Source organism: Suncus etruscus, chromosome 1, assembly GCF_024139225.1.
Source record: "Suncus etruscus isolate mSunEtr1 chromosome 1, mSunEtr1.pri.cur, whole genome shotgun sequence".
Classification (NCBI taxonomy): Eukaryota; Metazoa; Chordata; class Mammalia; order Eulipotyphla; family Soricidae; genus Suncus; species Suncus etruscus.
This window is the reverse complement of record NC_064848.1, coordinates 25,332,407-25,358,351: the sequence shown is the minus strand read 5'-3', so window position 1 is coordinate 25,358,351 and position 25,945 is coordinate 25,332,407. Positions and strand designations below refer to the sequence as shown.

The 25,945-nt window shown below is 35.3% G+C and overlaps 1 protein-coding gene and 1 non-coding gene across 23 annotated transcripts in view; one reads left to right on the top strand and one right to left on the bottom strand.

The window, feature by feature from the left end:
• Positions 1–25,945, bottom strand: part of MAP2 (microtubule associated protein 2) — a 188,670-nt gene that overhangs the window by 95,363 nt on the left and 67,362 nt on the right. For all 22 annotated transcript variants that reach the window (XM_049784050.1, XM_049784042.1, XM_049784126.1 and 19 more), the window contains one exon: positions 17,584–17,662. The gene's annotated coding sequence lies outside the window, so the exon portion shown is untranslated. The remainder of the gene's footprint in view (positions 1–17,583; positions 17,663–25,945) is intronic.
• Positions 15,461–15,593, top strand: LOC126031354 (small nucleolar RNA SNORA51). The gene has a single exon (XR_007503282.1). It is a non-coding gene; the product is annotated as a small nucleolar RNA SNORA51 (small nucleolar RNA).

Here is a 25,945-nt window from a genome sequence, read left to right as displayed (position 1 = left end):
TAAAATTAATTTGGAAGAAGAAATGCCCACAATTTAGGAAAAGATAATAGGAAGAATCATTTTTCCAATATTTAAATTGTATTGCAAAGAAAATAGTCATCAAAAAAGCATGTTATGGAATTAAGACAGGCCCTCAAATCAATGCAACAGGTTTGAGAATGAGCCCAGATGTACAATCAATTAATCTTTGATAAAAGGGTAAAAATCCCTCCACTGTAACTTTACCCTGTCCTCTTTCCTTGCATCTTTGTTGTCATAATTAAAATAATAAAAACAAATAATTAAAAAAAAAGGGTAAAAATCCCAAAGTGGAGCAAAGAAAGCTTTCTCAACAAGTAAAGTTGGGATAACTGGTCAGCAATATGCAAAAAAGGGAATACAGACCTCAATGTAATGCTATGCACAATCGACAAATCAAAATGAATTAAAGTCTCTGATATCAGATCCAAAACTATAAGATATACAGAAGAAAACATAGGCAAAACATTCCATGACATTGAGGCTAAAGGCATCTTTAAATAGAAAACTTCATTGACCAATCAAGTGTTAGCAAAGATAAACAAATAGGAGTGCATTAAACTGAGAGTCTTCTGCATGTCAAAGGAAACAGTGAGGAGGATACAAAGGCCATCCACTGAATAGGAGAAACTATTCACCCAATACCCATCAGATAAGGTGCTAATATCTAAGACATACAAGGTACTGACAGAACTTATCAAGAAAAACTCTATCAAAAAATGGGGAGAAGGGGCCGGAGAGATAGCATGGAGGTAAGGCGTTTGCCTTTCATGCAGGAGGTCATCAGTTCGAATCCCGGCATCCCATATGGTCCCCCGTGCCTGCCAGGAGCAATTTCTGAGCCTGGAGCCAGGAATAACCCCTGAGCACTGCCGGGTGTGACCCAAAAACCACAAAAAAAAAATGGGAAGAAGAAATAAACAGACATTTCCTCAAAGAAGAAATATAGATGGCCAAAAGGCACAAAAATAATGTTCCAAATCACTAATCATCAGGGAGATGCAAATCAAAACAAAAAGGGGTATCATCTCACACCAAAGAGATTGGCACATATCATAAAGAACAAAAACAATTAGTGCTTGCAGGGATGCAGGGAGAAAGGAACTCTCATCCATTGTTGGTGGGAATGTAGTCTATTCCACTTATCTGGAAAAAAATATGGGTATACCTCAAAAAATTGGAAACTGAGCTCCTATATGATCCAGCAATATCACTCCTTGGTATCCTTGGGATAGACTCTAGAAATGCCAAAACACAATACAAAAATGCCCTCTTCACCCCTCTGCTCATTGAAGCACTATTTACAACAGCCAAAATCAGGAAACAACTCCAGTACCCAACAATAGATGACTTGCTAAAGAAACTATGGTACATTTACACAATGGGTACTATGCAGTTATCAGAAAAAATGAAGTCAAAAATTTACTTATATTAAAAGCAAAAGCATAATATTCAGTATAATGTAAAATTCATTCTTTGCAACTTTTAACTTGTGATGAAAACTTTTAGTTATAAATCTTATATGCTTAAAAATTAAAGTACTACCTAATCACTAAAAAATTACCTATACATGAATGGATATGAAGACTATTATACTCAGTGAAATGAGCCAGTGGGAGATGGAAAGACATAGAATAGCCTCACTCATCTGTAGGATATAAGAAAAATAAAAAGAGTGTTGCAATAATATCTAGAGACATTAGTGCTAAACACTGGAGGACCAGTTCTTGACATGAAGCTTGCCACAAAGAGTAGCGAGTATAGTTAGACACTAACCACATGATAGCTACCATGACAGTGATAGTGAGGGAGAGAGGCAGAATTTCAGTCTGAAACACAGAGATGGGGAAGTAAAATAGGGGACATTGGTGGCAGGAAGATCACACTAGGGAAGGGGTAACTATGACTGAAACCAAGTATAAAAATTTTGCAGCCAGGGTGTTTCCATAAAGAATTTATTTAAAAAAAATAGCATTCTTGGCAAGTTCAGGAGACCATATGGGGTGATCCATTCTGTTTCAAGTTCAGAGTGAACTTGAAAGCATGTCTTGTTAATATTTTTAAATTAAAAGGCTTTACATTTTCCAAAGATTTAGATTCACAGAAATACTTTACACATTGATAGCTTCCCATTAATCCTTACACATAGTTTCCCCTGTCATTGACATCTTCTATTAGTAAGATACCCGTTATAATTGATAAAATAAGTTATACATTTTATTAACTAAACCTAATAGTTTAGTTCTACTTAATGTTCTTTTTAAATTAAAGTATTCCATCTAGGATATCTCATATAATTTAGCCTCATGTCTCTTTAGGTTGCATTTTACTATGAAAAGTTTCTTACATTTTCTTTTTGAAGGGTTACCCTAAGAGATACTGGCCATGTAAATGAAAGGTAGGGTGCCCCTTTACTAAATTTATTTTTTAAATCATGATTAGTCTTGGGTTTTGTGTTTGGGAGCTATATACTACCAGAAATAAACTATTCAGATGAAGCTTGAGAAATAAATTCCCAGTGCTAAGAGTCTGGACAACTTGAACTTTCTAAAAACTTTTGATATATTTTTGGACATTAGACTCTCGGGGGTAGGGAGGAATATGTAAATCACTATAAGGAATTGTTCACTGAACCCTTTACTTGTTGAAGTATTTATTCACATGTCTCAAAAGATTGGGAAATAATTTGGTTTGCATTTTAGCCATGTTTAACTTGAGGAATTATAACCACAGATATTTAAAGAAAATAAATCTAAGAAAGCAGTACAGCTCCCATTTTAATAATGGCAGTTTTTGCTTCAGGACTGCAAGGAAAATATTTCTTAATAACTAAAAATGTGGTGCCAGAGTAGTGGCGCAAGAGGTAGGGCATTTTCCTTGCATGTGTTAACTTAGGACGGACCATAGTTCAATCCCCTGGCGTCCCAATTGGTCCCCCAAGCCAGGAGCGATTTCTGAGCGCATAGCCAGGAGTAACCCCTGATCATCACCAGGCTGGTCCAAAAACCAAAAATAAGTAAATAAATAAATAAACAATGCTCATCTTGAACCTTAAAACAAAACAAAAACAAAGAAAATAATGCATAGTTTGGGAGACTATACCCGGCAATGACCTATATAAAATGCTATTTATTGAATTTTAGCAGACTATATATATATAATATGAACACCTCAGTATTTATTGCTTACAATTTTTTGTTTGTTTGTTTGTTTTTGTTTTTTGGGCCACACCAGGTGACACTCAGGGGTTACTCCTAGCTATGCACTCAGAAATCGCTCCTGGCTTGGGGGACCATATGGGAAGTCGGGGATGGAACCGAGGTCCGTCCAGAATCAGCTGAATGCAAGGCAAACGCCCTATTTCTGTGCTCTGGCTCCTTATTGCTTAAAATTCTTAACATTCTTCCTACTTTTTTTTTGGTGGGGGGGGAGGTTTGGGTCACACCCGTTTGACGCTCAGGGGTTATTCCTGGCTATGTGCTCAGAAATCACTCCTGGCTTGGGGGACCATATGGAACATTGGGGGATTGAACCACAGTCCGTCCAACGCTAGCTAGCGCTTGCAAGGCAGACACCTTACCTCTAGCGCTACCTTCCAGGCCCCAACATTCTTTCCACTTAATCATTAAAGACATTATGAGAAATACAAAATAGTCATCAACATTTTACCTACAGAATATTTTTATTAAATTATATTAACTATTCCAGGTCTTTTAGATAGTTATGCTTAAAAAACTAATGGTAAATATACTTTCTTTGAGGAAAAAGCATTACTAAAGTTTTATAAAAGTACCTCTTTACCTATCATCTCTGGAATTTATAACCCTCCAAACAAATGCTGTTAATAAATGAATGTGATAACTTTAATATGACAAATGACTTATTATCTTTTTTTTTTGTTTTTGTTTTTGGGTCACACCCGGCAGCGTTCAGGGGTTACTCCTGGCTTTACACTCAGAAATCGCTCGTAGCAGGCTCAGGGGACCCTATGGGATGCCGGAATTCAGAGCACTGTCCTTCTGCATGCAAGGCAAATGCTCTACCTCCATGCTCTCTGGCCCATGACTTATTATCTTAAGGTACAAAAATAACATACTTTCTTACTTTTTGCATTAAATTTTAATTCACTACGATGAATTTTATAAAGATAAGCATTTTTATTTGGGTTTTGTCTATCACTACCTGCATAATGAACATGGAAAAAATTTAGTCTGATATGCTCTAACATCTCTTGTATTTTTTATTCTATTGAGCAAGAAGTGAATATATATATATAAGTGTAGTCACTGGTAGCTCCTGAATTCATATGCCCTCAGGGCTGGCAGACTAAGAAAATTAAGTTGTCACTTTTCCTCCACTAAGGACAGAGAAGAAATAGAAAGAAAAGAAGCATGCAGAAAAATGTCTTATATCTCTACTGCCTTGCTGAATTACCAGAGCAAATGTAGGACTATGGATGCAAATTAGATATGTTTTTAATTTTATTTACTTATTTATTTATTTTTGGATGAGGGACACCCAGATCTGGAGTGGTACTGAATATGACCTGGGGTAGGAGAAGGAAGAAAAAATAAATTAAAGGAAGTTTTTTTTTTATTTTGTCTAATTGTCATCTAAAAAAAAAAAAAAACAAAAAGTAATCACTATTCAGATAACCTACAGTGATAGCCTGCAGGCACAGAGAAACCAGAATTCCTTTTATCGCCTCCAGCAAGTCACCCTACCTGTAGAGAACATCTTTAACTCAGTAAGTGGTTAGAAAGCTGCAAATTAAAACAGACCATGCTAGAAACCAGGATCAAAATATTTATTTTTGGATTTTGGGTCACACCTGACAGCTCTTAGGGGTTACTCCTGACTCTGTGCTCAAAAGTCAATCCTGTCACACTGGGGGATCATATGAGATGCCAGAATCAAACCAGTGTCTGTCTGGGATTGGCTGAGTACAAGGCAAATGTTCTAATACTGTGCTATAGTTCCGGCCTCTCAGATATGTTTTTAAAAAGTAGCCACTTCATTCTTTCTGTTTACTTCTTTCTGTTTACTTTTATTCAAAGTATAAAACAAAAACATACAAATGTAAGAAGTACACAAAGGGTGCCAGTAATTTTCAAAGCAATCAAAGGTACCACTCTCTTCTAAAATGAAGATTCAAATATTGGCTGAACATTTGGTGAAATAATAATTGACAGATCCTTTACTTGGATGCAGATATGGGGAAATGTTCTGTCAATTATGAGGGTTTGATCAAAGTTTGCTCAACTGGTGAGTACATGGTTTTGAAATATAGTTTTCAGTTATGGTAGAAGAAACTAGACTCAAATTCAAACTTCCCTGAGGTCAAATGAAAATAACACCAAGTAGGGGCCGGAGAGATAGCATGGAGGTAAGGTGTTTGCCTTTCATGCAGGAGGTCATCGGTTCGAAATCCCGGTGTCCCATATGGTCCCCCATACCTGCCAGGAGCAATTTCTGAGCCTGGAGCCAGGAATAACCCCTGAGCACTGCCGGGTGTGACCCAAAAACCACAAAAAAAAAAAAAAAGAAAAAAAAGAAAATTATACCTGGAGATCAGGTGGTATGTAGATTTAGTATTTTTGGAGGAGGAGTGCCCCCAAGTGGTATTCTGGGTGCCTAGGGTCCTCTCCTCACAATTCTGCATTAACTCTGCCAAACTTGGGATTATATGGGCCATCCCTGTTGTGCTCAGAACAGTTTTGCTATTTCTGTTGGATTTCCTGGGGAACACATCTCCTGGTGTTCAGAACTACACCTGATTCACTACTCAGTAGTTTATTTGAGCAGTGTTGGAAGGCTAAGCGGTTCCTGGCTTCCCACATACAAAGCATGGCCCTAAAATCTATTTTTTGTGTGTGGTTTTTGGGTCACACCCGGCAGTGCTCAGGGGTTTTTCATGGCTCTGTGCTCAGAAATTGCTCCTGGCAGGCACGGGGGACCATATGAGATGCCGGGATTCGAACCGATGACCTTCTGCATGAAAGGTAAATGCCTTAGCTCCATGCTATCTCTCCGGCCCCCCCAAAATCTATTTTTAAGAAATATTTAAAACTATCTCATTGCACTTCATGAACTATTTAAAAATCATGAAACAGAAACGCACTTGGATGATTCTCTACTTAATAGATCTTGAAGTATTTTCAACCACACACCTCCAACATCCACCTAATCAATTAGTTTTTGAGTACAGGGTTTGGACATTTTTGTGTGCCTTAAAGATTGGTACCTTTGGGTAAGTTTGTTTGTGCCTAAAACTTTATGAACTAATGGAAGGTGACAGAGATAAGTGAAGCAACTCTTACCATAATTGCAATAAAGAATTAAAACAAGTCAATGAATAGGGAATATGACTGTCCTTGTGAATCAAAACTGGACATTTCCCTTTCTGAATCCTAGACAATTATGATGTGATGAGGGATCCTGATCATAGGACAGACTGCTTTCACTCTGTTCTCTGGGAACATGCCAGTTTTCTGTTGTGTTTGACTAAACTTGAGGTGACACATATTGCTCAGAAGACTGTTTAAAATTACCCACTTGCTGCAGGAAAAATTATCTTTATTTTGGGAAAACAATGATTAGTACTTGGTCAGTTTATTAACACTTTACTTTTTTTTTTTTATAGTATTCACTTTAGGACTTAAAGCGGATATGTATATTTCCTCTATATATTTCTTTAGATGTAATTCCTTAATAGGTATAATTCTTAGTGTGATTTTTCCTTATAAAGAGGTAGCTTTCTCCATTCCTTTATTAAATCTGCTTAGTAGGAAATTCTAGTAGATAAGTTTCTCTTAAGGTCTGAGCTCAAGTTAGAACCAGGTTGTAGGGATTGTTTAGCTTGCTATTTTAGCCCCATATGCACCAGTAGTATCATATGACATTGTTCCTTTTTGCATAGGGACATTAAAATGGGGAAATCAAATGTATAGAAAAAAGTTCTGATCTAATACGGATAGGAACTAATAAATTTTTTAATGCACGAATACCTTTCACCCTGAACATTAATTATAGTGACTTGACTTAGGCTTCAGTCAATTGAACACTGACCATCCAACACCAAACCTTGGATACCATCCTTGGAAATGGCACAGTTTTCTGCACTAGCACGAGATTATTAAACTTCTGAGATTACTCTAGTATCTGTTGTACTATTGCTCCAGATCCTTGAGTTATACTTTTATACTCTAGGGGGACCATATGGGAGGCTGGGATTTAACCCAGCTGGGATTTAACCCAGTGTAAGGCAAACACTCTAACCACTCTACAATTACTCCAGACTCATAATTCTGAACAATTTAAACACTCAAAGAAGTAACTGAATAGTTGATTATCTAGACAATTGAGATGTGTGTTGAAAATGTCAGTTAATAGAGTAGTGCTTTTCTCTTGGGATTCCCTTCCAACCACAAACCTTTCTGTTTTTCTTTTAAGTTACAATATTAGAAAGACCACAAAGTACAGAAATAGATTCTGATTATAGTTAATACTAGACAGCATTAAAAATGCTCAAAAATTGGCAAAAGAAGTAACAATGAAGCTTGGAAAATCTAAGTGAAAAATAACTGAGTGCCAGATAGGCGTATCTCCATGTTTATTATGTGCTTGGCACACTTTTATTGATGGTTTTCTATGATGCATTCTGGCCCTGTCATCATGTGTGGTGCCAGCTCAATACAAACACTGGGATTATAAATTTGTACAGCTACACAGCCATGGATGAACAAGAGTAAACACAAAAATATTGTTTCCTTGATCACATACTCAGTTATGGTTCACATAATTTTTTTTATAATCATTGCTACATAGATTCAATAATGGCTTATGCTATCTCTATTTTGTTCTACAACAGAAACTTTTGTATTATACCTAAAATATTAGTAGCTTATGAAAAATCAATAATATTACATATAAATGCTAAGAAGTTTTAACTAAAAAAACTATTGGTGAATTGATTATAACTATAGTCTCTTTTTTTCCTATACAAAACAAAGAAAATAGTTCTTGATGACTTTAATTGTAAAGCTTCAAATTTTAGGTTTTTGTCTTTAAAATTCCTGTTATCAGGCTGATTGAAAATACCCATCAAGGGGCCGGTGAGGTGGCGCTAGAGGTAAGGTGTCTGCCTTGCAAGCACTAGCCAAGGAAAGGACCACGATTCGATCCCCTGGCGTCCCATATGGTCCCCCCAAGCCAGGGGCAATTTCTGTGCACTTAGCCAGGAGTAATCCCTGAGCATCAAATGGGTGTGGCCCAAAAAACCAAAAAACCAAAAAAAAAAGAAAGAAAGAAAGAAAGAAAATACCTATCAGGATGACAAACAATGAAGAATAAATAGTGGAGAGTCATGGACATTACTGTTTTGATGATGATGGAAACACAACAAAATAAATCAGAGTGATCTCTAGAATTTTTTATATATAAATGTTTAAATCAATATTCTTGATTTATAATTTGCTGTCCTATTAGTTTTTTAGCATAAATGCCATTTCTCAATCTTTTAAGATTTTAATTTTATTTTAATTATAGTATTTTGGACCAGAGCAATAGTATAAAGAGTAGGGTATTTGGTTTGTATGCAGTTATCAATTCCTGGCATCCCATATGGTCCCTAAGCCCACTAGGGGTGTTTCCAGTGTGTAGAGACCGAATAACCCCTGTGCTTCTGGGTGTGGCTGTAAAACAAATAATAACATGGGAGATAGTAAACCACTGGGATAGAAAAGATTACATCAATTAAAGCACTTGACTTGCATACATCTGATCAAGATTTCAATTTCAGCACCTGACAAGTGATCATTGTTAGAAATGATCTCTTAGCACAAAGCCAGAAATAAACCCAGAACACCATAGAGCAGGGGTGGCGAATAAGATTTTTACCCTTACTCAAAATGGCAAAGTGCAATATGTGTCTAATATATTATTGTTAAAATTATATGTTTTTAGTGTGAGTGTTTGTCTGTTTTGGCAGGTCATTGCGTGGTGTGGCTCTCTGACTCTCACAGTTTAAAATTTTGGCTCTTTGTGTTGAACTTGTTTGCCACCCCTGCCAAAAGGTGTGCCCCCCCCCCAAACAAAATATGGATTAAAGAAGAAAGGTTGGGTTCTTGTTTTTCATGGGTCCTACCCCAGTTTGATCACCAGCTCTACATATGTGTCTAAGCATAGTGCCAGGACTAGCCTTTGAGCACCACAGGGTAAATAAAGAAAGATGAAAGATGTTTGGATTATGTTTAATTCTAAAATTCACAACCTCCAAACCCACCAAATAATTTATTATTATTATCCAAATAATTACACCTTTATGGGTCTTTTTGGTTTTGGAATTACTCAAATCTAATTAATATCTCTGGTTTAAAAAATTCTAATGAGATTAGAAAAATATGATAATATTCATAGGAGCAATAGAGCTAAATAAGTTTAAGTAACTATACCCCATTTATTTCCTGTAGAGCGAATTATGACAGCAACTGGAACAGTGTGTGGGTGAAGAAGTGGGAGAAGTGAGAACACAAACTTGAGGAAAAGGCATTTCCTGCAAATCTTCCTAATTTACCCTCTTTGTGCCCTTCTACTATTATGGTATAGTCATAAAGTCACAGTACAGTACAAAGTCATCTATGGCCAAGATGGAGCAAGAACTTTCTAAGGGCACTTAGGACAGCCTGATATTTGATAGGGACAAGCAGAATCTCTATATTTTCCAGATTGGAAGAAACTTGAAGCTTTTTTTTTTTTTAAGTTTTTGTTTTATTAATCATTTTGGTTTGGGGATCATACCTAACAGTGCTTAGGGGGTTAGTCCTGGCTCCATACTTAGAGACCACTCCTTATGAAACTGGGGAGAACCACACACACCTCTGTACTAGGATCAGTTGTCTGCAAAATAAGTGTATTAAAACTTATACTATCTCTTCACCTGAAGCTAGAAGCTTTTTTTACATATTCCTACTTCTCTCTCCCCAGACCCTATTCTTGGCTCCTCATTGTCTTTTCCTTTCTTTTTTTGTTTTTGTCTTTTCTTTTTTTAGAGGACTGAGTTATATTACTAATTTTTTTATTAATTATTTAACATACATGTAACTCTCTCCTCTAAAGCTTTGTTTCCTTATACATCCCCATGTGGATTCAGAGTCAGCTTCTTCCTTTCCTTAATTTCTGACCACATACATATAAAAAAATAAATTTGTTTTTCTGCAAAACAATAAAACAAAAGAAATGAAATTAAGCCAACATCCCCCACCACAAAGCTAGTTTTGTATGTCTGTTACCTACAGCTCATTTTTCTTCCCATTTTTCTTTAACTTTTCATTCACACTCTTTTTTTTTTTTTTTTGGCTTTTGGTTTTTGGGTCACACCCGGCTGTGCTTCTGGCTCTATGCTCAGAAATCGCTCCTGGCAGGCTCAGGGGACCATATGGGATGCAGGGATTCAAACCAATGACCTTCTGCATGCAAGGCAAATACCTTACCTCCATGCTATCTCTGTGGCCTCTTATCACTCACTCTTTCCGTCATTATTTACTTATAGGAATGGATCTGTTTATCATATTGTTTACTTATTATTTAGACATTAGCAATTTATTAAATGCTACTTGGTTTCAAATCCTAATATGGTACTATAAGCACAATTTTGGAAAAAAACTTTAGATGTATATTTAAGACGTCACAGATCTTAGGACTCCTAAGAGAGAGCTAAAAAGAATCACCTAGTAAGGTTATTTTTCAGCATGCAGATAGTCTTAAAATGCTATGGAAACCTAATATATCACTACCATTTCAAAGCTAGTGATGAAAGCTTCATAGAAAGCATGGAGTTTGAATTGAACAAAGACAAAGTCAGGTAAAAGAAAGATGGGTACTAAGCTGCAGAAGTAACAAAAGCAATAAAATGGGGAAATCTTAGCAAAGGACTTGGGAACAGCTCATGTCCTGTAGGCAAGAGACCATGAATTCAATTCCTAGCACCACCCCATAAGCCTGAGTGTTGCAAGTCAGCCCCTGAAGAGGTTGACTGATGGAGGGATGGAGGATAAGGTCTTTCCCCTCCAGCTCAGAGCACACGTCTGCCGGCGGTTCTGAGATGAAATGGCTGGTAAACAGCTCGCAGACAGTCAGGCCTGTGGAAATATTAGCTTTATTCAGTGGACAAGACTGAAGTCCAACATCTCAGCATCAGTTCCAGCCAAAAAGCCCTTTGCCTTCCACAGACCCTTGCTTTTATCCCCCAGAATCAGGTACCACCCAATGGTGGGATCAGATACCACCCAATGGTGGAAGCAGAATCAGGTACCACTCTAGGGTAGGGCAGAATGCCAGGTCACACCCTAGGGTAGGGCACAATCACTGATCAGGGTAGGGTCAGTAACATAATAATCCCATAAAATGTTTACATACACAACACCTGAGTGTGATCCTCCTGGCATTGCCTTGTGTGATCCTAGTATCTCAACAAAATTGACAAAATATGATCCTAATATCACAACAAAATATCCAGTAAACTACAAGTAAATGTACACATGCACCACAAAATAAAGTATGTGATTCTCAATGAACAGTGTAATCAAAATGTGTGACATCATAACCTAGTGTGCAAGTGTGTGTGGACTCTAACTCTCCAGTTTCTGTAACAATAATTATATCTAAAAGATATTGGGAAAGTCTTTTAAATTAAAAAATAGGGCTGGATAAATAGTATACTGAGTAGGGTAGTGCCTTGCACATAGCTGACCTGGGCACCCCATAGGAGTTCCCTGATCACACTCAGGAATGATCCTTGCTTGTAGAGCAGAATAACCCTTAGCACCACTGGATATGGTCCAGAATTAAAAATAAACAAACAAGAGGTACACACAGAGCTAGATATATAGATAGATGATAGGTAGGTAGGTAGGCAGGCAGATGAATGGATGGGTAGATGATAAATAGATAGATGATAGATAATCAGTCTACTGCCACTAGCACATAAAAGACAATTTAAATAGAAGAAAGATTTGGGAGCAGGGAGATATCATGGAGGTAAGGCATTTGCCTGGCATGCAGAAGGATGGTGGTTCGAATCCTGGCATCCCATATGGTCTCCTGAGCCTGCCAGGAGTGATTTCTGAGCGTAGAGCCAGGAGTAACCCCTGAGCGCAGCTGGGTATGACCCAAAAACCAAAAAGAAGAAGAAGAAGAAGAAGAAGAAGAAGAAGAAGAAGAAGAAGAAGAAGAAGAAGAAGAAGAAGAAGAAGAAGAAGAAGAAGAAGAAGAAGAAGAAGAAGAAGAAGAAGAAGAAGAAGAAAGAAGAAGAAGAAGAAGAAGAAGAAGAAGAAGAAGAAGAAGAAGAAGAAGAAGAAAGAATTGGAGGCTATTCACAAATGGATGTCTTGAAGTTTTTTTAAATCAATTTGGACCTCTACATTATTTTTAAAATTTAAATGGAAAAAGAAATAATCTTATGTATAAAATATTATATAACAGAATAATGACATTACAAAGTTAGGACAAGGAAAACTCATCAAAGCCCAAGGAAAGGTTCAGGTAAGAGCTGAGATCTGAGATGAATGAGTAAAAAGAGTTCTGAGTTCCGAAATTAGGCAATATCTCAGTAATTCTTCATAAGATCCTCTTCTGCTTAAACAGAAATATTTCTAGAAGCTCAACCCCTTTCCTCAAAGTAACTTATAACTGTCACTGCAATTTTGGTTCTAGAGAATTTTCTGATGCCCAACATTTGACTTTTTTTTTTTTTACTTTTAAGATTTTGAGCAGAAAGTCTCCATTTTAAGTTACAGGCATTTGACCAATAGAAGGATGAAGTGCATAATGATTATTATTTTATTCTTAGCATTAGAAAAAGTGCTCTGGGTACCAAATCGTGGGCTTTTCATAACTGAATTGGCCAAACTGTTAAAAGACAAGACTTAAGAACTGCAGTCTCCGATCAAGAACAGCAGCCTTTTGTAGCAGGTGGTGCCCACCTCTGCCTACAGAATTCCAACCCAAACAATCTGCTAGGAATTGCCAGAAATCAGTAGAATGTGCTCATGACTCAGCCTGTTAAGTAGGAGGACTGTTATTGTTATTTTAACTCCTGCTGAGTATGTGGGCAATTTTCTTTCTATCTCAGTTAAGCAGGAGACATCCCTCTTCAAAACCTCACCTTTGGCTATGTTCTTGCTCAATAAGAGCCAGAAAAAGTTAGGAACTCTGAATAACTGCTGGCTAATAGTACAGATGAGGATAAGATGTATAAAGGGAATATGCAAAATCCCAAGTAATCAATGGCATTTAGTTTTAGAATGTTTAATCTGCTTTAACAATTATTCAAAGCCCCAGTGGAATGGAGATTAGTGTCAATGAGATGTAGTTATCATCACAATTGAAGGTTCTTGTGTTTAAAGACACCAGGTTTTCCTTTTCTTTCTGTAACATTGGAGTATTACAGCCATAGTATTTGTCTCTTGCCAAATTTCACAACAATGTAAACATTCACCAAATGCTGCTGCTAAATTAACAAAGCCTATTGTGTAGAAAACTATCTTAAAAATAGTCCCAAAAAAACAAAAAAAAAAATAGTCCCAAACCATCTTTAAATAACAAAACAATACATCCTAAAGATAACATGAAATGCCAGATTATAGAAAATCATAATATTTATGTATATAAATTTTTTGTGGGATAATAAATACTTTCTTTTGCTCCTAAGATGGTGTTCTCGTTTTCTATAGCTAAGGTGTCTCAAATATGCCTCTATGACTTTGGTATTATTAAAATTCAGAACAGTTTGTCATAATACTAAATAATGGTAAAAAAAAATGCATGAAAACTTTTCAACATTCTAGAAGCAATGGACTCTGTTAATAATAGACAAAGTGAGAGAATCTTTAAAGTGCAGAAAACCATCACTACTGTGCATTAAGTTCCAAAGTGATCTCTGAAACCAAGCCCAGGCCTTTAACAAGAGAGGGATTACCATAATAGAGATATAGTTTTATACTCAGCTCAGAACACAGCAAAAGGAAAAGATTTCTGAGATAATGTCACAACCTGGAAGATTTGAGTCTGCATGTTCTCTATATAGAGCAATAATGGTAGTATGGGTTTTATTTTGCTATGGGAAGTCATTGGTAGCTTTTTAACAAAAGGGTTATCTGAGAATAATGGTAGAGGATATCTCACAATAAGTGAGGAGAGAGGAAAATATATATTTTTCTCATATGTTGAATATAAAGAAACATGACAAGGGAATGACAAATGACCAGTGGCAATGGACCATAGAACTGAGGTTGCCAAGAGGCAGAATTGAGGGTGGGGATCGAAGCAATGGGACTTTAAGACACTGATGGAGGGGCACTGACATTATGATGATGCAGTGTTGGAACATGTTATGACTTCTGAAACCTGGTCCCTAAAGAAATTTTGTTTTAAAGAGTCAACTGAATAAAAATTTATAACCTAACTATCAATGTGAAGAAAACTATAGGAGGGCAGAAACAAGCCTAGGAGGTTACTCTGAAAGATATAAGGAGAGAATGTAGATTCCAATGATGCAAGCAGAAATAATGAGATGATAAAATTCTGGGTGGACACATGGTAGGTCCTGCTGTGATAAAACTAGGAAGATGAAATGTTTTTTTTGTAATAGATAGTAAATAGAAAGAGAAAACAAATCCAACTGCCAAGCTATTGCCTGACAACAGATGAGTGGCTAAAGAAACTCTGGTTAATAGAATATGTAGCTGTCAGGAAAAATGAAGTCATGAAATTTTTATGGATTAAAAATTTTATTCATAAAAATGGATTTTTATGGGATAAGTCATGGAAATTTTTATGGATGGATATAATACCTATTATGCTGAGTGGAATGAGTCAGGGAGAAAGAGACACACAGAATAGTCTCACTCATCTGTGGAATTTAAGAAAAATAAAAGACAGTATGGGAATAATACCCTGAAACAATAGAGATTAGAGCTAGAAGGACCAGCCCATGCTCTGAAACTTATTACAAAGATTGGTGAGTGTAGCTAGAGAAATAACTATACCAACTATGATGACGATTATTAGTGAGTAAGAGAAAAAGAATTCCTGTCTTGAAGACAGGCAGGGATTAGGAGAGATATGGGGGGCATTGATGACGGGATTTGCACTGATGAAGAGAGGTGTACTTGTTATGACTACAAACATGCTTGTAACCATCGTGCTTAAATAAGAATTTTATTAAAAAGTAAAATAAAACTATTAGAACAAAATGTGACTGAATGAAGGAAGTAGAAAGCCTGTCTAGAGTACAGGTCGGTGTGGGGTGGGGAGGAAGAACACTTGGGATTTGGTGATAGGAATGTGGCACTGGTGAAGGGTTTATATATACATATATATACATATATACATATATATAAATATATATATACATATAAAGTCAAAAAAAGAAAAGAAAAGATAAGGCCTCCCAATGCTTACCACAGGCTGTGTTCTTTACACTGACTGTATAGAAAGAGGAGGTACAATAAATGCACCCCAAATATACCTCAACCGAGGCCCTTTGCCTGGTCTATATTGTGAATTGGGGGACAAAAAATAAAAAAATATAAAATATAAAATAAATAAAAACTATACTATAGTGCATGTATCAGACTTGTACTACAAGAAGCAGTAAGACTGTCTAACTTTGGAAGTGTGTATGTATAAATATGAAATTTTTACATTTAGAATTAAGGGGTGAGAGATAGTATAGCAGTTAGGACATATGTATGGATCCAAACTAGATTTGAATCCCAGCATCACATGGTTCACTGGGTATTGCCCTACAGATCCCCAAGAACCATTGGTGTGATCCAGTAATCCCTGGTATCACAGAGCCCATGAAGCATCCACAAGCCTTTTTGAAATAATGTACCAGTACTAAGATTTGTGGGCCTTTTTCTATACTTCCTGAGAATCAATTGGAAAGAAGCCCCATTACCTCAAAATTCATTTCTTAAAAATGCATGGGACTAGAAAGATAAGGGGTTAAGGCACTTACCACTTATATATATTTATTTATTTTATATAACCAATTTTTTATCATTATAATTAATATTGGACAACCATTATTCAAAAAGAAATGACATTAAAAGAATAAAACGATAGCTTTGGGGTCAGGGGTATATGCCTTGCATTTGTAAGGTTCTGAGTTAAAGCTTTAATACCACAAGGCCCCCGAGTACATGAACCCTGTAAAATATAGCCCCAGAGGCCTCAAAACATCTGTGGGTATGTCACTGGTGGTTCCAAAGAATACTGCACAAGTAGGCCTAAGCATTAGCCACCCAGGCTAAATGGCTAACCTGAAAGTGGCTTCTGGTCCTCCTGAGAATTACTTGGGAGAACTCACATTATATAAATCATCTTCTTGATTTCTTAGAATAAGAAAATGCTCTTTTATAATGTTTCTGAAATACTATTGCACTTTCATCACAGAAATACAGATTAAGGAAGATATAAAAATGAAGGAAGATATTGCTCTTCTGTAAACTAAATTCAAACCTTTATTTACTATTGTGACAATTTTAGTAAGTGTGATTATAAGCTAAATATTGAATCCAAAGATCTATCAATAAATACATTTTGTTCTTATCCATAAATCAGGCAACACCAACTCATCCAACATAAATGTGATTGCTAGACATTTCTCCCCAAACATAGACTTTCTCGTTTAACAGTTGGGCTATTTCCAAGATTCCAGATCCAAGATCCCAGATCCATATATTCAAACACCCATGGTTGAATGACTCTTTGGTCTCTGACTCACATTCCTTGTTCTTAAAAAGCAAATGATCTTTTTCTTCTTCTTTTTTTTTTTTTTTTTTTTTTTGGTTTTCATGCCACACTCAATAATGTTCAGAGGTTACTCCTGGCAGGCTCAAGGGACCAGATTGAGTGCTGGAGATCTAAACCAGGTCTGCTGCTTGCAAGGCAAAAACTCTACAAGCTATAGTATTGCTTCAACACTGAGGATGACCTTCTGATCTATTGAAGGAACTCAGGAAGGTTTATCTGATTTAGTTTATATCAAGTCAGGCATTCAGAAAAGTCAAGCTATACTGACTGGGCCTGGCAAAGAGTAGGAATAAAGGAAGTATTATAGTTATCAGTACAGCAGAAGAGACAGGCTTAACTGAACACTTATTTCAACTTTTTGTTTGCTTTGGGTCATACCTGCTGGTGCTCAGGTTTATTCTTAGCTCTGCACTCAGGAATTACTTCTGGCAGGCTTGGAGAACTATATATGGTACCATGGATTGAACCCCAGTTGGAGTGTAAAAGGCAAAAACCCAACCCACTGTAAGTATTGCTTTGCTTCACAAAATGCTTATTTAAGAAAGAGATATCTTTCATCATTTACAATTAAATCATTTCAAACACTACAAAAGTGATATTTTGATATTCTATAATTACTTGTTATAGAAAATTCATGTGTATTTCCCAAATATTAATATTAAATGATTTATAAACAAATAATTAAAAACATAATAGAAGTCCTTTGCATAAGCATAGTAGTTTTTATTGTAGGGGATATTGTCTTACCTAAGCAAAGAAGTCACGAAATGGTAATGTTTCTTATGCCGTGTTCTCAAAGGGATATTGAATATGTTCTGACTTCTTTCTGTTAAAAATGTAAACAACTTTATTTTTATCCATGTACTCAATTGTATCATGTAGTTCAGTATATAATTAAACTTGTTTTATTTTTATTTTTCAATTGGTTACTGATGAGCCTATGAAAAAACAGTCCAAAGGTTTGTTACAGTCTAATATCACTCAGTAACTATAACCTGCTAAGGACTTTTTCAAGTCTGGAAACAAGCAGGGAAAATGAAAACTTTCTGCCAAAAAGTTTCTCAGTATATTTATGTTTCTTCCAGTGTACTTCCATAAGCATTAAGAAAGACATTTTAAATTGGTTTCAGCTAATAAATAGCAAACAATTGTATTTGCTAAGAGAACATATTTATCCTAGTAAATCAAATTTATATACAGCAAGCTTTAGAGAACTGGGCCTCTGGCCCAGTCCACATTGATTCTATTCATCACAGGATGATGAATAACTCTTTTGACTACTAATTAAATTGTCTTTATGTGTTTTGACATTCAGAATCCTAAACATCATTCTTAATTAATACTTCCATTATTAAATTTCACTAAAAAATACAGAATATATCTTATTAAAATAGCACTTAGAGATACACACAATTAGGTACCGTTATATGAAGGAAGAAGGAAAAAACAATTATTAGACAATACCAGGCTTATTTTGTACCTTATAAACCATAAAATCTATAATACATATATGGATATCATATACCAATGAGACGAAAAAAGGAAATTTGAAGATGGATTCTGAGAAACTTATTCTTTCTTTTTCTTTCTTTTTTTTTTTTTCAATTGAAAGACTATCAGAGGGGCTGGGGAGATGTATATTAGGTACTATCTTGCCTTGTATGTGGTCAACCTAGATTGGATTCTCAGCGTCCTTATGGTCCCAAATCTGCCTGGAGTAACTCCTGAGCATCACAGAGTATGCACTCCTCCCCACCAAAAACGACTACCAGATTATTTGATGGAAAATTCTAGTATGTTCTTATTTGTTTAATTAAAAAAATCAGATACTAAGTCTCACTTTAACATGCTTTGATATTCTGATATTCTGAATTAACATCTATGTTGATAGAGTAAATTAGATATGATTTGTAAAAGCTCCTAGGACAAACTAACCAATCAATTTTTTTAATCAAGTTCTTGTCTGTTCCATTCATATGCCATTCTTTAAAGGGTCACAAAAAGAATGGAGGTTCCTATTTCTTGTCTTTCTAAGCTTATGTACATATGTGTTTGTATGTGTAAATTTATTGTATAGGACTGTAGAGTATTAAATAATTTTAGAATAATTTTGATAAAAGAACAGCATATTAAACCCTATATATTGATTTTTAGGACAAAAATAATGTAATAGGCCAGTACTGGACTTCCTTCAAATAAAATTTGTTAGGATCAAACATCAAAATTTCCTCTTTAAATTCCTTACTTTTCTTAAATGATTGACTTCATATCTGTGTATTTATCATTTATTGAAGCACATATGCATGCATATATATAAGTAGACATATATCATATAAAAATCATCTACCATAGTAAAAGTATGAAAAAAAATTGTGATCAGAGGTCAACAAACTATGAATGGAGGACAGTAAACCAATGGTCCATGAACCAAATCCATCCTACCGCAGTTAATTTTCCAAATAACAGTATATCTGGCTAACCATACATTGTTCAATTACTTCTGTATTGCCCAGGGCTTCTTTTCAGTTCTAGTGCCAGAGTGGATTGATTCTTTGTGACAGAGGCTATCTGGTCCTTTAAAGATGGCTATAAATATCTATTCCCTGGGACGTCATAGAAAAATATTTGTTGATATCTATTAATATACAAAGCACTTCATCACTTGTGACAATAAAATAACTACTAAAAAGATGAACCAGTTTTAATAAAATTAACTCAAAATCTGAATAAAAGAAAATTCCTGTCCTAAACACTTAAAAACTATTTTTATTCTAATAAAATTAAAAAATTACTAAAGGATGAGATGATATTTAGAAAGCTAAAGATACTAAGTATTTATTAGTTATTAAAATTATGCTCCATTATCTGGCATCCTATCTTGTGAGTCTTATTAATTTGGGGGGACCACACCTGGTAATGCTCAGTAATTACTCCTGGATCTGCACTCGGGAATTTTTCAGTAGTGCTTGCGGTACCATATGGGATGTAGAGATTCAAGCCCAAGTCGGCCAGTATAAGGTAAATTTCCTACCCACAGTACTACCATTCTAGCCACTCTTATTAAATTTTAAAATAACTTTTTTTCTCCCTAGACTATATTTTATAAGAAACACAAATAAAATCCATCTGGGATTTATTTTTAAACAGCTTAACTAACAATAACTAACAACCTTCGGATCAACTTGGGATTTATTTTTAAAAGACAACTTATGGCCTATTCCATAAGGCACATAAAATTTAATAGTCATTTAAAATTTACACAGTCCAGTCAAAAGTGATCATCATGATTTCATATCAAGAGAATTAAAATATTCTAATAGTTTTTGTTAAGTGTATCATATGAGGGGTAGAAAAATAGTACATAAATTTAAGTTCATGCTATGCATGTGGTAACCCTGTTTCAATCCCTGGCAGCATATGGTCCTTCCATGATGCTTAAATAAAGATATAGATATATTTTAAAAAGAAGCACTATGTATTTCCCTGAAAGCCACTATGCACTGTGGGGTTGCCAGAGTAACTCTCAGTCACTGGCAGTATCCCATCCACAAACCCACACATTGAACTCCTGGCCTGGTTGGCTAAAAATTGCTGAGACTACTCCTGGGTCTCCTAAACACTGACAGAGAGGCTCCCTAACTTCCTAAAATGATTTACTATTTGACAGTGTTAATATCTGTGCATTGTGTAGAGTAGTATCAATATCTCTAAATTTTTATAAGCAAATATTTAACATATTATTTGACATTTATTATTGGCAATATTCTAAATGACTGTTATATAATAATTCCTTTCTCTCACATTCTAGGACTGGTAACTATTATTGTTCTCTCTTTACAGATGAGATAACTAAAGTTAAGATATTTTAAGAGTCCTTCATAATAAAACACAGGTAGAAAGTGGTAACATCTTTCCACCATATGTGAACTCTTTACAGATCTTAAAAATTGATTTGAGTTTTTCAACCCTTGTTAAAAATTTTCCAAATATATATATATATATATATATATAGAGAGAGAGAGAGAGAGAGAGAGAGAGAGAAAGGGAGGGAGGGAGAGGGAGAGCAAGGCTCTATGACTTCCCTAAGAGGTGGAATTTTGTTGATGCCAACTTTCAACTTAATAAAAATATTTACTACACATAAATAATTCAGAATGAACAGACTGAAAAGAAATGAGGTACAGACTACAGTTATATCCCCTCCTGTTCCCCACTTCCTTAACACCGCCTTATACACACACTTGGTTTGCTTATGGTAGTTTTTAGAACCTCTTTGATTTGAGCCTGAACAACTATTGAGAATTATGACTACAACACCTGAAAAAAAAAAGTGTATTTAAGAATAAACCTAGACATGATAAAAATTGTATGTAGGCACGAAGGTGAATAACTTATTTAATACAGCTACAATCACTAGTCTTTTGGGGGAGATATGCCTCAAGATACTCAGAGCTTATTACTGGCTCAGGTTTATTTCTATCAGTATTCTGGGGACCATATGGGGTAGCGGAGATTGAACCTGACTTGGCTGTATGTAAGACAAGTGTCCTGTCATGGTAAGTAATAAATTCAATAAAAATCTCTTTTCCATATCTATTAGATCAGAATATTATTTCACTAATTTTTGAAACACTCTAGCATGTACATTTTTGACTGATTTTGTTAAATATGCCAAACACTGTGATTAAAAATTGCTGGAATCATGAATAGTATTCTGAAGGCTAAACATACTATTTATAGCGAGCAAAGGTCTATTGCTAAGTTAGATTTCAAGTAAAAACAAAAAAGCTCTGTTTACATACTCCACTGGTTTACATTATTTAATTTTGATTAGTTAAGGTAACTCAGTACTCTTGTTCAGCTTAAGAATATTTCAGTTATTGAGGACTGAATTGTGAGTCCTGCTGAGAAATATATATGTACTATCCAAAACAGTCTTCTAAAAGGAAAACAGGGACCATAGAGATATACAGAGGTTAGGGCACTTCCCTGCATGCAAGTAACTCAGTTCAATTGTCAGCACCACATCTTATCACTGGGACACTACCAGGTCCCAGGAGTAGCCTCTGAGAACCACCAGGTGTGGCTCAGCCTCTCATTTGACCACCACCCCTGCTATCTCAAAAAAAAAAAAAAAACACTAAAAAATAATTGTCTGCTATACTATAAAACATTCCTATTTGTTATAAATGGTTCACTATCAGTTTATCAGCACATGGTCTAAAGTTTTGGTGAACAAAAATAACTTTCACTTGAGCAGATCAGAAATCAGAGAAATACCTTCCTTTCTTGGTGATTTTGCCAAAGTTTCTTTCAAAAAAAAAAAAAAGCAAAAAAAACATTATGTTGCTTGTAAAGAAAATATACTTTGAAATATACATCTGAAAAGAGTAAGAGACTGTTAATAAAAGCACTACTCAAAACTTGTGGTTTACAGTTGACCAAAGAACCTGGACTGAATTAAATGCACAAATCTGCCTCACTGCAAGGAACTGCAAAATACAGAAAATAAACAAAGAATTGATAAGTAGTATTTGCAGGTTTCCCCAGTACCCTTTGTTTTGTGGTTTCCACCTCCACCTTCCAATCCAAGCCCCAGATACTCACCAAATCATACAAAAAAAAAAAAAAACCCTCAAAACTAAAATACCACTAAGATATAGTAAAATCACGGATGGTAAAATAAATATAGTCTGTATAAATTAGTCCTCAGGACATATCTTTCCTGCTCAGGGAGATCACTGTTATAAAATTTTTTCTGCACAACAAATATGCTGAACACTATATTGCTAGTTGTCATAAAATAAAAATTCTCAGCAGAGAGTGGGTGAGGAGGGGTATAAGAACAATGGTGGTGGAAAAGTTTCACTGGTGAAGGGGAGAGGTTGTTCTTTTATTATAACTGAAACCCATCTACAAACATGTTTTGGAATCATGGTGCTCAAATAAAGATATTATTTTAAATAACTCTACCACCCCAAATTTTTTCTCCCTCCAATATTTTTCAAGTACTGGTATTCAAAAAGGTATTAATGCAGGTCTTTTATAAAGTGAAGTGAATAGAGTGAATAGGGGCCAGTGAGATAGCGCTAGTGGTAAGGTGTCTGCCTTGCAAACGCTAGCCAAGGAAGGACCACGGTTCGATCCCACGGCGTCCCATATGGTCCCCCTAAGCCAGGGGCAATTTCTGAGCACTTAGCCAGGAGTAACCCCTGAGCATCAAACGGGTGTGGCCCCCCTAAATAAATAAATAAATAAATAAATAAATAAATAAATAAATAAATAAATAAATAATAAATAAAAATAAAGTGAAGTGAATATAAGGGGCTTTCACAAAGCAAAGGATTTTCAAAGCAAGAGTGTATCTCCAAAAGCAAAAATCTCCAAAGGAATGTACCTGCAAAGCAATCGTGAGACAAGAGCAAGAGACAAGAGTTCTAGGAGTTAATTTATGTTGTGATGTGTTTAGATTTCTTCCGTGTTAAAATGGTTTAAAAAGAAATAATTCCAACAATAAAAATTTTTGTAACTACGATGCTTAAATGAAACAATTAATAAAAAAAATGAAGCTAAAGGGGCTGCAGCAGTAGGGCATTTGCCTTGCACTTGGCAGACCTAGGTTCAATCGATCACCCAATGTCCCATATGGTCCCTGGGTATCACCAGGTGTGGCTCCAAAACAAAACAAAACAAAACAAAAAAACAAAAAAAAATGAAGCTAAAAAAAGAAATATAGTGATAACAGCTCAAAAGTTACTTAGCTAGATGGTTAACATACACAAACTTTGAATATATGAGTAAAAATAAATACTTTACTTCATAAATGAAATATGAGTTGGCACTGCAATACAAAGAACATTGGGCAGCAACAGGTCACATGCATCAATGTTTTTACTTATTTTTTTATATGTTGCACTGCTGTTTTCTACTCAAAATCAAGACTGTAGCTGAAGAAATAACACTTATTTGCCTGACAGAAGCCATCTGTTTATTTGCTTCTAATCTCCACACAGACACTAGCCACTTTTTTAAATAGCAGAATAAGTTAGTACTGACTACCAGGTTCATGTAGATATAAGGAAAATGAATTAGAAGAAACAAAGTTGACACACTGTTTTCAAGGCAGTATGCAAACTTACTGTTTCATGTTCCAAACTTCAGGCAAAATAAATTATTAAATCTATATCACTTCTATACTGGACCTACAATATACTTTTATTAACATTAGTTCTAACTTTCTTCTATCATGACCCTCATATCTTCTTAAAATAACTCTTTTGTAAACCTAACCATCATCTTTTAATTCTAGCTTCTATTTTTCTTTTCTTCATCTCAAATCTTCTTTCTCATTTTTTGCACTCTTTTTCCTTCCTCCCACCCTTTCTTTAGAATGGTCAAAACCTTCTTGAAAACTGAAAGTCTCTAAGGACTCTGGAACCACCTCCAGGAATGTTTCTGTTTTTATTTTCTATGTGTGCTTCCTGTTTTTTCACATTTACTATTCAGTGAAATCCCTTGTATTGTTAATTAAAATTGCTTATTAAAATTGAATCATGAACCAACCCTATTCCATATTGTTTTATTTCAATCCCAGGACCTATTGGTTTCTGTCAAGTATATCAACTTATTTTCCAAAGCATTCAAATTCAAAAGGAAAAACAAAAGGAGGGCAAAAATAATATATCACATAGTGTATTCAATGCACTCCAAGTAAGGCCGCCATATTATAAAATTATTTCAAGTAGTTGCTATTACACTCATACTACTATTGCTTAAAGCCATCAAACAGTAACTATTTTTATTTATTCTCTATTTGCTCAACTCATATTCTAGCAACACAATTTTTTATCAGACTTTCCTGTCTGGTGACAACTTATTGAACACATATTCATTAAATGAATAAAATATGTTGAATTCAAGAAAATGTAAGTGTGTAGAGGCTTTAACTTGGTCTATATATGGTTCTAAAACTTACATGGCCCTTTTACAAAAAAAAAATTACTCTAATCTCCCCACCAACAGTAAATTTATTTTATTTTTAATTTCTTTATTTAAAACCATGATTACAACATAATTGTAGTTGGGTTTCAGTCATAACAAGAACATCCCCCTTCACCGTGCAATCTTCCCATCACCAATGCCCCATCTCTTCCCTCCCCACCTCCTGCCTGTATTCAAGATAGGCTTTCTACATCCCTCACAAACTGACATTATTATGATAGTTCTCCAGCATAGTTATTTCTCTAACTGCACTCACCACTCTTTGTGGTGAGCTTCATATCTAGAGCCTGTCCTTCCTCAGTAAATTGCTTTTTTTTTATAGCTTTCTTTTTTTATTTATAATATCTTTATTTAAGCATCCTGATTACAAATATGATTGTGATTAGGTTTCAGTCATGTAAAGAACACCTCCCTTCACCAGTGCAACATTCCCACCACCAATGTCCCAAATCCTCCCTCCATCCCACCCCACCCCCACCTGTACTCTAGACAGGCTTTCCAGTTCCCTCATTTCATTCACATGGCTATGGTAGTTCTCAGTGTAGTTATTTCTATAACTGCACTCACCACTCTTTGTGGTGAGCTTCATGAAGTGAGCTGGACATTCTCAGTAAATTTCTTAAGTGAAGAACTGAAAAGCACCCACTCCAACTTCACCAATGACTACTACTGCCTCCCGCCACCGTCATTATAGCATGCTAACAACTTTCCAAGGCTACATGATCCATTTTGGTAAAGAATGGTTCTAAGCAATAATATTTTCCTTTCTACTACCTGGCTCAGTTTTCTTGCTTTGAAGGCAACTGATTTTTTTTATATCTTTATTCAAGTACCATGATTACAAGCATGATTGTAGTTGGGTTTTTAGTCCAAAAACAGAATACCCCCATCACCAGTGCAACATGAAAGCAGCTGATTAATAAAGGTTGAATGGATGAATTAAAATCAAAACAAAAAAGGGCAAGTTTACTTTCCCAATAAAACCTAAATTATTTGAAATAAAAATCACATTTTTTTCCATATAAGCACCATGGTGCAATCCTAGTCTACATTACCTACTAGCTGTGAAATTTTGGAAGATCATCTAAATTTTGGGGAGTCTTCAATT